We start from the raw sequence: 16,309 nt of genomic DNA, 5'->3' as shown, positions 1-16,309 counted from the left end.
AACAAGCCAGCTCGAGCTCAGCTTGTTTAACTTGGGCTCAATATGAGCTCGACTCGGCTTGGCTCATTTAAGTTGGGCTCAATATGAGCTCAAACTCGGCTTGGCTCATTTAACTTGGGCTCAATATGAGCTCAAACTCGGCTTTGCTCGTTTAACTTGGGCTCAATATGAGCTCGTACTCAGCTTGGCTCACGACAAGAATGAGCCAAGCTTGAACACTTTAAGCCCAGCTCGTTAAACAGCCCTAGCACCCACACAAAATATACACTCTTTTCTCTAAAAACAAAAAGGGAAGATGGAAGAGACTTTTCTTCTGTAGTAAAAGCAGAAAATCAACAATAAAATTACTGACCTAAAAATACTAAGACCTGAGAGTACCCAAACAACATAAATAAAATAACAAGAAAACAACATTATCATCAAAATCATCACTATTAACTTACTAGCATAGTAGTTATTCAAACATCAAACTAGTGGAATCATGGTAACATATAGTGTATACTATAAGCAAACAAGAATGCCAATTAAAATGCTGAAATCACAGATTTTAAAGTAGCACTTATAAAGCATCATCATCACAATCATCAGTATTAACTCGTTATCTTGGTGCTTTCAAGCATCAAAATAGTAGTGAATACTACAAGCAAACTAAAATGCTAAATCAAAATGCTGCAACCATAGATTTTAAAATAGAACGCCTAAAACAAAATCTCCAACTAAAAACATGGTACTAGTCTAAATTCTGAAAAGAATAAAATGAACCTGTGGAGGTGCAAAGATCAAAACCAAAAATCATAAGCAGAACAACATACCATTTAAAAACAAAATAAAGAAAAAGAGCAATAAATCAGAAACACCAACAATTAAGTACTCACAAGTTTCGACCTTTATAGATCAAATATCAGTACCAAACAAATTCCCTTTTAGTGTCGCACAGGAAAAGAGAAAATAACAGAATAAATTACCAAAAAGAACACCAAAGATCCTATGAGTTCCCCAAGACAAACAAAAGGGAGCCGAAAATAACCAACTTATCGCAAATCAAAACAATATAACGAAACTCATTCTATTACAAGCACAAAAGGAAACTTTGAATCAAAAGGGCAAAGCCTAAACTACAACCATGACAACCCTTTTCAAATTAACTCTAACCCTCTCTCCTCCCATAAAAAAAAAAAGATAACTAAGAGTTTCACCCACCATAACCAACAACAATTCACAGACTGGACAAACAAATCACCTTCTCCATCCCCCCAGAAGGGGAGATCCCAACTATGACAAAGTGCCACTCAAAACCACCCCACCAAATAAAACAAACGACCAAACAAAACCACAACTATTCCATCATCTCAAGCACTCGAAAAAAAAGCCTTGAATATGCAGGCGAACAACCACATTGTGATTACAAAATACCCGAAAAGAAATACAATGGTGAAGCGTACATTGGGATTTCACAAAATGTAGCAATAGGAATGAGAGGTTTCCATTCTAGAGAGAGAAAGAGAAGGTCGAAGAAGAAACATAGAAAGAAAAGGAGAGAGAAAGGGGTAGTGGGGGAGAAGAAGACTTACGTAGGACTCAGGGCAATCGCCATGGCCATCGTACACCTCCCCCTAATCTCTCTCTCTCTCTCTGTCAATTCTTTTTTCTACCGCTCTCCTTTCTTCTTCATGCAAAATTCCAAAAATGCCACAAGCTTTTGTAATACCAACAGCGCTTGCTGTTTGGATTTTGAAAGATTTTGATTTTTGAACCCCCCCCCCCCCCCCCTCTCTCTCTCTCTCTCTCTCTCTTTCTTTCTGCATGACGATATTGCCCATGGCCTCTTGCAGTGGATTTGGTGACTTTTTTTCTCTCTTTTCTTGCCAAAAGATGGGTGGCATGTCCCTGACTGTGACAGTTTCAACTTGGGTAATGGCTAACAAAAGTCCTCGATTTTAGGGAATGGGTTTCCCATTCTGGTAGTAGGATCCCCACACAGCGACACACACACACCAACCCACTGAATCTCTTCTTTGAAGCTTTTGTTTGCTTTTTACCTCCCACAGTTCTCATGGGATCGGTCTGCATTTTGATTTCGGATCCAATTATTAATTTGGGTCTGATCTCACATAAAAAACGGAGGTAAACCAACCAACACTAAATCTTTGAAATTATGTGAGTCCCACCATAAAATTTCTCATGGACACGTTTGCTTTCACTGCCCTGTTTCCTATGAAAGAGAGTCTCTTTCATGGGAAAGGGCATCAAACAAAACGTCACACGAGTCAGGATCAGGTGCCATCACATGGCACACTTTGAGAATAATATGGTGTACTTGATCCCAGGTGCGTGAGGGGGGCCTTAGGTTTTACACCAACGATCTCGAATACAATAAAGCGATTAAGCGAGGTGGTTTCTCTTTGGCTTAGAATAAAAGGGTTACTACTTTTACTGTGAATGTGTTGAGCTGAAACCGTGGATCAAACCCTGCTGAGTACGTGTGTCCATAGCTTTCAGAGGTGGGTCACTTAAGGCAGGGTGATCGCGGGGCCCTAACTGGGGTTTTTCCTCGCTTGGGTAAGGGTTAAAAAAAAGTGACATTACTTAAGTGATCCAATTACCTGACTAGGCTCAATCATGTCCTAACTTTGGGACCTTGTAAGGATCCCTGTTCCAAATGCTGATGGAAAAGATCTGGTTAGGTATATCTAAGGTTGACAAGAGTCTGCTATTTTTTTTTTGGTATCTACTTTTTCATTGAAAATTTATCCCTAATCTAGATTAAAAAAACCTTTGTTAGAGTCGTTAAGCAAGTGTTTGGAGATTCCAACCCAGTTTCAAGTGATATATTGCGATCCTGCATTTAGCTTCTTTCTCAATTGATTCATTCCTAGAAACTGAAACCTAAAAACGTATTACTGAACTGCTCTGATACCAACTTTGTCATGAGTTGAGGAGAACTGTTATTGTCATGTTGTATACGGTGATATATTCAATCCCCACAGCACATCATACTTGGAAACCACATCCGGACGAAGGAAGTCAAGTCCATTAGCCTCAAGACCTCCACCAATAGTCCTTCTCATTTTCAGGTCCACTTTCCATCCGTCCCCCTTACCAGGCACACACAGGTACAGAAATTTTATATAAGAGGGCCAGCCATGTACAGGAGAGTTCAAACGGTCCTGATTTTCAATGTTGAGACATGATTCCAAATCAGACCTTTTATATATATATATATATATATATATATATATATATATATATATATATATATATATATATAAAGGTTTCAGAATGGGAAAAGAGAGCACAAGATGTCTCCTCCCCCTCTGATCAAACGAAAAGAGACAACAAAGATAGAGAGAAAGAACAAAATATAAAAAGAGCCCATTGGGCCATTTTTATAAACATCACTCTATAACTGAACATAAATGTTGTCGTTATAAAGTAAAACCCTATAATGGTGAGAGCAATATCTCATCGTCATTGATGAAGCTAATAGCGACGAGATTCATGACTTGTCATTATTGATAAAGCTAATCGCAGGAACAAAAACCTTACCGTTATTGCTTTATCAATAACAGCGATATTTTTTATCGCTAAAATGCTATAAGGATAAAGGTCAAAATCTCATCGTTGTTGATAAAACAATAACAACAAGCTTTTTGTTCATGCTATTAGCTCCATCAATAACTGTGAGATGTGTGCAAAGGTAAGGCATTCTAAGAAATATCCAATTTGTCATTATTGATGAAGTTAATAACGGTGAGATTCATGACCCTTAGAGTAATAGCAATGAGATTCATGACTAGCTATTATTGATGAAGCTAATGACATCTACAAAAAACTCATCATTATTGCTTTATCAATAGTGATGAGATTTTTTCTTACTAGAAAAAAGTCACGAACCCTCATCTTTGTAGTGTCATATTCTAGGAACTATATATATATATAAAGAGAGTGTGTGTGTGTGTGATATGTTCCTTAGGCTTCATTTTTCATTAGGTCTCATTAGTCTTCTTTAAAAAACCATAGTTTTAAGTTTTTTTTTTCACGGCTAACACCGTAGATGTGATTTGTAGGTTTTTTAGTGAAAATTGACTTTTGGATCATCGAAATCTGACCTGTATACAGGTTTTTTTGGTGATTCAGAATCAATGGCTATGAAGGTATCAATTTTCCTAGCTCAAAAAAACATAATCCAAGAGTTGATTCCTACTAAATCGAGCATGCTAAACACATCTAACCATTCAAATCTATCATAAAACACTTAAAACCTAAGGGGAAGAATGCGACAACTTTAAAAATGCAGGTTCTCATACAGAGTAATATGTTCCTTAGGCCCATTTTTTTGTTAAGACTCGTTAGGCCCTTTTAAAAATCGTAATTTTAAGTATTTTTCTCACATCTAACATCATAGATGTGATCTATAGGTTTTGTTTAGTGGGAACTAGCTTTTAGATCGTCAAAATCTGACCTGTATATAGGTTTTACAGATCCCAAATCAATGGCTATGAAGGTACCAGTTTTTCTTGGCTCAAAAAAATATGATTTTTCATTTTCCTACTAAATTGAGCATGCTAAACACATCTAATGGTTAAAATCTATCATAAAACACTTAAAACCTATGGGGCAGAATGAAACAGAGCGAGAAATGAGGCCTAATATGTTCAGTTCTCATATAGAGTGATGTATTTCTTAGGCCTCCTTTTTTGTTAGGTCTTGTTAGGCTCCTTTAAAAATCATAGTTTTAAATACTTTTTTCTCAGGTCTAACACCGTAGATGTGATCTATAGGTTTTGTTTAGGAGAACCTGCTTTTGGATCGCCTGAATCTGACCTGTATACAGGTTTTTCTAGTGATCTAAAATCAATAGCCATGAAGCTACCCGTTTTTTTCAGTTCAAAAAAATATGTTTTTTCATAGAAAAAACATGATCCAAGAGTCGATTCCTAAGAAATGAAGCATGCTAAGCACATCTAACAGTTCACATCTATCATAAATCACTTAAAACCTATGGGACTCGATAGGCATCTGACTCTTGAATGATGTTCTTACTTCTTAGTGAATGGAAATGAGCCACACCAACCTTTTTTTTTATGCTTGACTCGTTTATGCTACATGAGTTACCAAATGCTTCTGCTCTCCTTAGATGGCAAGACCTAGCAACCTTGATATGAGCCTAAACAAATACTTTGGTTTATCAGACCCAAGGGGTTTGGTAGAGTGGGATGAGGCCTAGACCGTTTGATGGTCGTTTAGGTTCAAATCTCATGGGTGCCACCCCCATGTAAGCCGAAGCATGGTGACTCCTTGACGCCAAGGGATAAGCCCTCATAGTTTTATGCTGACATAGACAGAGACCATAAGTAGGGGTGGCAATCGGGTCGGGTTGGCGGGTCGGGTTGGCGTGTCAGCATACCTCAACCCGAACCCGACCCGTTTATTAAACGGGTCAGCTGTGGCAAACACGAACCCGACCCGTTTAATAAACGGGTAACCCGACACGACCCGCCAACCCGGTCGGGTAAACAGGTTTTTAGGTTCGCGGGTCAGGTTGGCGGGTCGGGTTGACGGATCGGGTTGGCAGGTAGGCAGGTTGAGGGTCGGGTTGGCGCGTTGACGGGTCGGGCAGACGGGTTGGCGGGTTGGCATACCCCCAACCTGAACCCGACCTGTTTAATAAACGGGTTACGCGGGTCGACCCGTTTATTAAACGGGTTGGGTTAAGCCCAACCCGAACCCGCCTAAGAGGCGGGTTGGCGGGTCGTGTCAGAAATTGCCACCCCTAACCATAAGTACGGCAGGCTGAGTCAAGGTGGCTTGTACTTTGGTTTATTTACCAGCCATAATGGTATTAAGTACATAGTGACAAAAGTTTTTTATCGGCAATTTCTTGTTTTTCAAAAATTTGTGAGAAATTGAAAAAATTTCATAAATCTCGCATTTTTTTGGCAAAATCTTGGCAATAAAAAGTTAATTAAAAAATATTTTTTATAAGAAAATATTAATAAAAAATATTTAAAAATAAAAATATAAGATTTTTTTGCTATAAATAGCCATTTAAAATGTAAATATCACATTTAATTTGCGGTATTTATGTTTTTTCATAAATCTCACGATATTTTGAAAATTTCGCAAGAAATTACCGTTTTAAACTTTCAGGCAATTTCTCGCTATATTATCGCGAGATTTTCATAAATCTCGCGATATTTGTCACACTGATTACGTGAAGTATGCTTGGTATCCTACACTACGAATGGTAAAAGATGAGGAAAACTAGTATTTACAATGGAAGAAAACACGAATTATGCTACCATTAAGAAGAGGATAATTTACAGAAAAACGACCTTGTCAACTACTATACAAATGAGGAATTTACATGTATGTGACAAATCAGAGCCCACTGAATGATTTTAACACCAAGATTATCTTTGGAAAGTAAATGAAAAAATTAGATATCTGAATGTAGTAACCAACAAGTTGGTGGATTTTTTAGATAGCTAATGAGCTAGGCGACTTTCTGCCAATTACTGTTAATAAAATTTATGGACTGAATGAAAATAGTTCCCTGTTTGACCTGAGATTTTCATAACTGGCACCATGATGTAGATCTCTGAAAATTAAAGGGATTTAATTAGTCTGACATGGGATATGCCCAAGTTGAACCAAATTAGCAACAACATCAGTAGCAACAGCAGTGGACCGGGGGGAAAATGGGCCCCGCCCTGCCTCGCCCCATTTGGACCCGGAATGACGGACATGAAACAGGGATGGAGGTTAAAAGCAAAACCCGTGCAGGGATGAAGGCGGGGATGAACTTACATTTTTCCCACCCCACCCCTTCCCATCCCGTTTTGATCCCCGCCTTGCCCCGTCCACAATTCTGCTTTAGAGATGGAAAATGGGATCCCGCCCCGCCTTGCCCCATTTGGACTCGAGATTGAGGACATAAAATGGGGATAGAGGTTAAAATCAAAACTCGTGCGGGGATGGAGGAGACAGGATTTTGAGATGGGGCAGGAGTGGAGACCTTGTCCCCACCCCCCCAGGTCCACTACAGTTACCTGGATCCAAGTGTTTTTCCTTCGAGGTCAGATTTGGATCCAAGCCCCATCCTTTACACTCTTATAACATGCCCAATAATAAGCTAAAAACTTGAAACTGGGTATTTTTTTTTCTCTTAGAAGGGGATATATATGTGAGAGTGGGGCATGATGTGCGGCAGTTATTGAATATAGCATATCATATATAATATGACATTATCCGCTCTCCAAGTTGCGCATGTTGAAGCTAAAGTCCAGTTTTTTTTCCCCTTTTTCACACCTACTAGGACAGATTTGGACCGCTTTTGATCTACATTAATTAGGGGTGCCAATGGGTCGGGTTTGGTTCGGGAACACAGATGAAACCAGACTTCAACCCAATTTTTGGATATGGGATCGGTTCTGAACCTGGGTCTAATCAGGTCCACTATATGAGAAACCATACCGGGAACCGATAAGAACTACATAAACCAGACCTGAACCATACCCAGTAAAATAATATATATATATATATATTTTTATCATTTTTACATTGAAAATTTGTGGGTCTTAATCGGAACTCAGGTAGGGCTCGGGTCTGGTATACAATTTCACAAACTATACCTGGATCCATGTATTAATCAGCCCTTCGGGTCTGGAGCCAGGTCTTAATAGGGTCGTCTTATTTATCACCATCCCCGGACCCTATAGGGTTTGACACCTTTAATCTACATCCCTCCGATAATCTTAGGCTTGGCTCTTTAGATAACATAAGCTTGGCTTGCTACAAGGTGCAGCATTTTGTTCAAGTGGGTCATAGGGGTCAGTTGCCACTTTTTTCATGTTAAAGGGATAGGGATGTGTAAACAGGTCAGACTCTGTTTGGATTTAGGTATTACTGAATCTAATTTAATGGGGTTTGATTTGAACTTGGATTGAAAAGTTGGATGAAAAAAAATATATAATAGAAAACACCAAAGGACAGATCAGTCAATTTAGATAATCTTTTTTTATGCCTTATTAGTAAGGATGCAAATGGGTTGGATGAGGTTTTGCAAATTTTATCTGTTTCAGATTCGATGGGATCCGACTATTTAGTTGTTTCAGATCCGAACCGTTTGCATCGCAAAGGGCCCCAACAAAGAAGCTCTCAACCAGTGTCAGCCAAGCCGCACGAGCAGAGTGAAACATATCAGAGTATATAGCAAATAACACATTCAAAATAAGCCAACACCTCCAAGCCCATTGCCATTTCTTGGAGGATAAGCATTCAGCCTCAAGATTTCGAGGTGGTATCCTATGTGGTAAGCAGGGTGCTGTGTCAAGCTGAAGGCTCAGGATCGAATCCCCTCGGCCACATGGGGCAGCTGTTGTACTGGTAAGGGTCCGCCTAACCCCAGCTTGCCTTTAAAAAAAAAACAAAAAACAGAGCATTCAGACTCTAGATTTGGTGAATGCCAATAAAACGTTTATGGCATCAGGTGAAACGTGACCAAGTTTGCAAACTTCATTTGTCTACATTCTAAAGGGGCGCGTAAAACATGACCAAGATCACGAACTCCAACTCCCAAAGTACTTCATACTTTCACTGTGATGGCTCACGGCCTTCCATTTGTAGCATTTTTTTTTAGGTAGGCCTGGTTGGTTTGTAGGTCCCTTTCTTTACATACAATGGCTATTCCTAGTGCTAATAATAACAAAGTTGGCCATCAAATGCACCAACAAATAATTACATCTAAATTCTAAGCCAATTGCAACATAGATGCAGAAGTGTAGAACAAGCTTTGTAGTTGGAAATCTAATTATGTCACAGCATAAAAATCTTGGAAGCTAATTTTTTTTTGTCAAACTCAAACACTTTGTGGTAGGCTTCCAGTCATGAACATAGTGCATCAGATTTCGTGTCCTCATGTCTCATTTTTAAAAAAAAAAAATGATCTTTCGAGTTGAACCCGAATCCTGTGCCTTCGAGTCCACGAATCATTGTGACAGAGAGAAAAAAAACCATCTAGCTCCTACTTATAATCAAACTCCTTCCATGTCTTCAAATGTCACTTAGGGCACGTTTGAAAGCAAGAAAGATGTAGGAAAAGTAACGCAAAATGGAAAACCAGTACGGATTTTATGACCCTTCAAAACGAGACTTTCTTGCTGAGAGAGTTTTTCTAAAAAATACACTTTTTGATAGGAAACATTCCACCATGTGGGTGAAAGACCTCCAACCAAAAAAAAAAATATTTTTACACTCCCCACCACCCATCTTCAATGGAGCATCCATTGGAAAAAAAAAATCTTTATTTTGCTTCTCTTCCATGAAAGTTTTATTTTCCCATAATGTATCTGAATTTTTGGCTTAATAATTGTTCTTCTGATGATGGATTGGTTTTAAGCATCATTTGTCCTTTTCTTCAAAGCTAAGCAGTACATCTTGGAAAGGAGTCAAGGATGTGTGAACCCATAATGCCTTTTTATGTATTTCAATAAAAAACCATTTTTAGTGAGCTAAGGTCAGGATGCACAAATACTTCAAAGGATACCACATAGAGTAAATGCTTTTTCTAAATTTCCTTGTAACTTTTTTTTTTGCTGCACCTTTGCTCATATCCGTTGTATGTAACATGGTAATGATCAATAAAGGTAGGTTTTGAATAACTAGCCTAGGCTTATTTGCACAAATTACATCTTAGCAATTTTACTAGCCCTATTATACATCATGAGTCATATATAGCAGGCTTGATGAAGTCATTCTCCATTGCATTTTAAGTTGCATACTCTTTTTTTCAGTAAAATTTAAGTTGCATACTCAAGCAAATCTTATTTTTACTTAAAGCGTTTTTATCAAGGACATGTTTAGCAAGGAGAATAGACTATAGAACCTAAAGTTTAAAATAATAAGGGATGTTCAAGATCATGACAATAATAATAATAGTGGTGATGACAAATATTGCAACTATAAATATAATAAAGGCCAGCCTTAGTAGTTTTTATAGTTGTAGTACTGCTAATGAGGAAGAGTAACATGTTGGTCCTTGGCTAATGGAAAAAAGTTGTGCTAATAATTGGACTATTTTGAAAGGACATAGGAGCTGGTCATAAACAACCTACTCACATTTTTTTTTTTTGATATTTTACTCAAAGAAACAGCCCTCCTGCAGAGATCTAGTGGTGCTGGCTAAGCCTGTCATACTTATGATCGTTGTCCTGTCAGCGTAAAACTACCCCCTCGACCCCATGGAGTCACCAAGCTTCGGCTTATGCAGGGTGTGATGCCCATGGGATTTGAACCTAGACTGCCTGTCAAGGGCCCTAGGTCCTTTCCACTACGCCAAACCCCTTGGGTCTAACCTACTCACATTTTTTCAAGCAATGAAAATGTTCTTGGATTTCACATAGATACATTTGAATTGCATCATCAAAGTGACTATCCCCAAGCTTCTCTTTAATCCTAGGACGTGTATAAACTGTAAAGAGTCCCACCTAAATAATGTCATTGGGCAAAAAGGATCCCGTCCTTTGACATAAGATGTGTTCCATCTTATGTGGGATACTAGCCATCCGGCTGAAGCATTTGGATGGCTAGGATTAGTCTACATCGAGGTGAAAATGTTGATCAATCACAGCCATTGATTAGATGCTAAGGATTGAATGTAGGATGAAACCATCCTATGTCAAAAGGACCGGAGCCGTACTCATTGTTTGGGTTAGGGGTGGCAATTTCTGACACGACCCGCCAACCCGCCTCTTAGGCGGGTTCGGGTTGGGCTTAAGCCAACCCGTTTAATAAACGGGTCGACCCGCGTAACCTGTTTATTAAACAGGTCGGGTTCGGGTTGGGGGTATGCCAACCCGCCAACCCGGCTGACCCGTTTAATAAACGGGTTAGGCGGGTGGGTCAACCCGCCAACCCGTCTGCCAACCCGCCAACCTGACTACCTGCCACCCCGATCCGTCAACCCGCCAACCTGAAAACCCGTTTACCCGACCCAACCCATTTATTAAATGGGTTGGCGGGTCGTGTCGGGTTACCCGTTTATTAAACGGGTCGAGTTCGTGTTTGCCACAGCCGACCCGTTTAATAAACGGGTTGGGTTCAGGTTGAGGTATGCTGACACGCCAACCCGCCAACCCAACCCGATTGCCACCCCTAGTTTGGGTTGCCTTTAGATTCTATTAAATGAAAGCCTCAAATAGAGTGTTGTAATTTAAAAGTCTATGTTTATATATAAAAGGTTGTGTTTTACATTAGTTACACTCAATCATATTAAAATAACTAAAATAATTTTAAATAACATTTTTAAAATACATGGTTACTTTTTTAAACATGTTTTCAAACCTAAAGAAAAATGAAAAGCCAAACACCTTTTCTAAAGTGTAACTTTATAAATATATTAAAGTTATGTTTTTAACTTCAAAAAGTAGCCATGCAATTTCAAAAAAAACATTTTTGTAAAGAATTTTAGTACGGTTGAATCCATTTAATGTTAATATATATATATATATATATATATATATATATATATATATATATATATATATATATATATATATATATATATATATATATAAAGTATTTGGTTCCTCCTAACGTCCATATCATATGTGTTAAACATGGTTCATTTGTTAAAAACAAGGTCTTGGTTTGTGTTTTCTCAATAAAAAAATTTGATTTTTGTTTGAAAGAAAAGCTAGGGTGGCCTTAAGTCTTAAAATTATGAAAATTGTGAGCTGGGAATTTTTGAAGCCCTTCAAAAGCCTGCTTAAATGTTGTAAGCAGATGATTTAAAACTCGTCTTCTAGTAAACATTTGTCCACCTAAATCCATTTGTCCGTCAACATCTACGACTGTCTATTTCATGCAATTTTCATAGGAAACTGCCCAGCCGACAAATTTTTTCTTTTTCTTTCCCAATGAATGAAACAAACATCAAATCATCAGGGTGGAAAAGTGTCATATTGGCATAAGTGAGTTCCATTTTTTCCACCTACCACTTTCCATGCGCGAATCCTTCCATACCTCCCCCTATGAAAGCATTCTCATAGAAATGTTGAACTAATAGTGTTTTTCTAGAAGTCCATGCTCCTTTTCATGAAAGGCATTTCCCTTACATGGGAATGAAAAGTACATGCACTGGATGAATCCTTAGACCTAGGGATATAAGTAGGGTGGTAAACAAGATGAATGAGCAGAGCTTGGGCTGTTTGGGCTAGATGCATTAAGGTTACACTCAGGCTTAGGCTCGGCTCGGCTCGGCTCGGCTCGGCTCATGAGCTTGTCACAAGCTGTTTAGTTTTCTTAAAACTTTGTTTTTTAAGTGTCATTTAAAGCATAAAAAATATATCATATAATATTATATATATATATATAATATATGTGTAAAATATATAATGTACATACATGTAATAACAAGCCTATCTAAGCCAAGCTTGCTGAGTTCATGCTCAACTCATTCACCGAAATGAGCAGGCTTATAGCTTGGCTCGCTGGCCGAGCACAATTTTCAAGCTGAGCGGAGCGGAATGATGAACAACTTGTCACGTTTTGCATCCCTAGTGGATATGAGATCCACTAGAGTCCAGATCCGGCTTGGAGCGTCCTCCATCTACATGCCCGAAATCCTCATCGTTCCACCCACTTGATAACCCAAGGGCATTCTCGTCATAACCATGGAGGCCAAGTTAAGGGTATTTTAGTCATTTGAGAAAGCCTTGTTCTCGCATTCGTGGGACGTGCAGGGGCATTTTCGGCATGAAAGAATTTAGGGCAGGAAACGGTTCCGAATCCCCCAAGGCATAACACGCGCGCGTGCGCTCGCCAATTAATCGCCGATCCGCAAATTCAGGAATAATTACCTCCTTCTCAATATTTCTTTATTATTGTTTTTTTCTTTTTGTAATTTCCAAGTAGATGGTGGAAGATATTTTCTGGGACTTTTCTTTCCTACTGATCTCGATGGCGTTGTATATTGCCAAACACGGTGAATTGAAAATTGGTACTGGATATCATTTGGGGGAGGCAAGCTTCGTGAAAGACCATTTTAAAGCATAGTCACAAATGACAGATATTTTGAGCTTTTATCATGATTACTTTTGAAAAATGATATAATATTAGAAAAACACAATATTTGCAAAAACATTTTTTTTATATTTAAAATATCACCATCTTATGATGACACCAAAGCTTTTTACATCTTGCATAATTTGATATATTTTTCCCATAGATTTTTGTAGAATATGAGTATTTTAAAAGATTGTATGTTCCGATATTTAATCAAAAGCAAAGTTTTCTCATCTATTATACGATTTTTTCTTGCCAAAAAAACATCCAAACAGCGGGAATGGTTTAGAGCTGCAAACAAATTTGGCAAGGGTAGGACCTGGGTCCAACTGAATATGGACCCATACTTGGATCAACTGGTACTGGATATAGGCCTGGTAGCACCTCCAAGGTTCAATAATAATTGGATCTATTAACACAAGCTTTTGTTAATTTTGGCTTGCAGAACGGGTCGCTACTTGCTCCCAATATGGATCGGGTATAGGGTTTGAATTATCCAAAGTCCTCTTGCACGGTGCACAACCCTCAACTTGGGATCCACAAATAGCTTAAGAGATTCCTTATATGCCACAGCCAATCAATCACATGTTTGGCCCATGAAATGCTGTCATGTGATTTGCTCGGGGCACATAAGGAATTACTTAAGAGTCGCCAACAACAACCCTGACCTTGTCACACATCGAACCCCGCTGGGAGCATGTAAGACTGGGTGGTTGTATCCTCAACCTAGAGTTTTACCTTGCAGCGAGGCGGGATAGTTAGTGACTCAGTTCTTGGTGAGGGTTCCTTCGTCATCAAAAAAACAAACCAACCCTGACCTTGTCCTCCACATCAAGGCTGTAGCACCTGAGTGTGGGACCCACATGCATAGTCGCAAAATTCGGCGAGATTTTGGACTTGCCGCGAGAAAAAAAAAACATGATATATTGAAAAACGAAAATATTGAAGTTTTAAACTAGACTTTTTTTCACATGAACACTTTGTTTTCAAAGGATTTCTCGTAATAAAAGCTTTAAAGAACATTAGGTATTTCACACTTATGGATATTAATTCACATTTATCAATGAATAAATAATAAACCCTATTTGATTAGAAATATCTGAGATTTTCCCGATAATTTTCTAAGAAAAAAAAAAGGTGTTCACCTCCTCCATGGTCAAAACTTTGGCAGCCACCACCTGCAGTAAAGCTTAGAAAATAGTAGAGTAACCAGCAACCGTACAACTTGCATCAACAGGAGGATCACGTTCCTAATTAAATGCAGCATTTTCCAAGAGAGGTGGTATAGAGTACTTACATAAGCATATGGTCAATATATGTGACCCGTGGGACCCAGGCACATCCATCTAATGGAATGGAGAATGGGGGGTAGGTCTCTACCAAAGTTAGGTGCATACCGTGAGCGAACTTGGGTTTTTGTGGTGTTTTTTGCAAATCTGACCTAAGTAGGTGAGTTTGGCATGGTCAATTTGCTAGAAATCAATACTTAGTTAATGTTTTTTCATTAAAAAAAATGTGAATTTTTAAGGTTTATGAAAATTTTAGACCGTCAATTTTTTTTTATGATGACGAACCCCGAGTGGAGCCCTACGACTTGGCCTTACGTGGCTCACCTTTAAAAGCTACAAACACACTCATGCACCAGCGAGGTTTGATTCGGCATTTCATCTCAACACCCTGCTGGCCATGTGGGCAAAGCTTATAAAAACCTAAGTGTCTGAATCCATGATTTAGGAGTTCATTCATATAAAATCAAGCATATAAAATATATCTGTGAAAATTTGCTAGAAAAATGTTTTTTTTAATGAAAAAATGTGAATTTTAAGGTTTATGAAAATTTTAGACTGTCGTTTTTTTTTTTATAACGAGGAACCCTTGCCGAAGCGAAGAAAACCCTGAGTGGAGCCCTACGACTGCGTGGCCTTATGTGGCTTACCTTTGAAAGCTACAAACACACTCATGCACCAACGAGGTTTGATTCGGCATCTTCATCTCAACACCCTCACAACCACCCTGCTGGCCATGTGGGCAAAGCTTATAAAAACCTAAGTGTTGAATCGATGATCTAAGAGTTCATTCGTATAAAATCAAGCATATAGAATATATCTGTGAAAATTTGCTAGAAAATTGTTTTTTTTTTTTTTGAAAAATGTAAATTTTTAAGGTTTATGAAAATTCTAGACTTGAGATTTTTTTTTTATGATGAGGAACCCTTGACGAAGTGAAGAAAACCCTGAGTGGGGCCCTACCACTGCCTGGCCTTACGTGGCTCACCTTTGAAAGCTACAAATACACTCATGCACCACTGAGGTTCAATTCGGCATCTTCATCTCAACACCCTCACAACCACCCTGCTGGCCATGTGAGCAAAGCTTATAAAAACCGAAGTGTCTGAATCAATGATCTAAGAGTTCATTCATATAAAATCAGGCATACAGATTAGATTATATCTGTGAAAATTTGCTAGAAAAATGTTTTTTTTTATGAAAAATTGTGAATTTTTAAGGTTTATGAAAATTTTAGACTGTCAATTTTTTTTTTATGACAAGGAACTCTTGCCAAAGCAAAGAAAACCCCGAGTCGAGCCCTATGACTGCCTGGCCTTAAGTGACTCGCCTTTGAAAGCTACAAACATACTCGTGCACCTACGAGGTTTGATTTGGCGTCTTCATCTCAACACCTTTACAACCACCCTGCTGACCATGTGGGCAAAGCTTATAAAAATCTAAGTGTCTGAATCGATATTCTAAGAGTTCATTCATATAAAATCAAGCATATAGAATATACCTGTGAAAGTTTTCTAGAAAAGTATTTCTATATATGAAAAAATTAATGTGAATTTTTAAGGTTTATGAAAAATTTAGACTGTCGACTTTTTTTTACGAAGAAGAACCCTTGCTGAAGCAAAGAAAACCCTGAGTGGGGCCCTGCCACTGCCTAGCCTTATGTGACTCACCTTTGAAAGTTACAAACACACTCATGCACCAGCGAGGTTTGATTGGGCATCTTCATCTCAACACTCTCACAACCACCCTGCTGGCCATGTGGGCAAAGCTTATAAAAACTCAAGTGTCTAATCGATGATCTAAGAGTTCATTCATATAAAATCAAGCATATAGAAGATATCTGTGTGGTTAGATTTGAGAAAAACATGAAAAAAACCCTTTAAAAGCTTGGTAAACTTGTAGTAGGCAGCTACGGAGAAATGAACATGACCACAAGAAGTGCAATCAAAATAGCCATT

This window comes from Nuphar pumila, chromosome 5 (genome assembly GCF_984573655.1).
Source record: "Nuphar pumila chromosome 5, dmNupPumi1.hap1.1, whole genome shotgun sequence".
Taxonomy (NCBI): domain Eukaryota; kingdom Viridiplantae; phylum Streptophyta; class Magnoliopsida; order Nymphaeales; family Nymphaeaceae; genus Nuphar; species Nuphar pumila.
The sequence above is the reverse complement of the archived record's forward strand: the minus strand, read 5'-3'. Positions refer to the sequence as shown.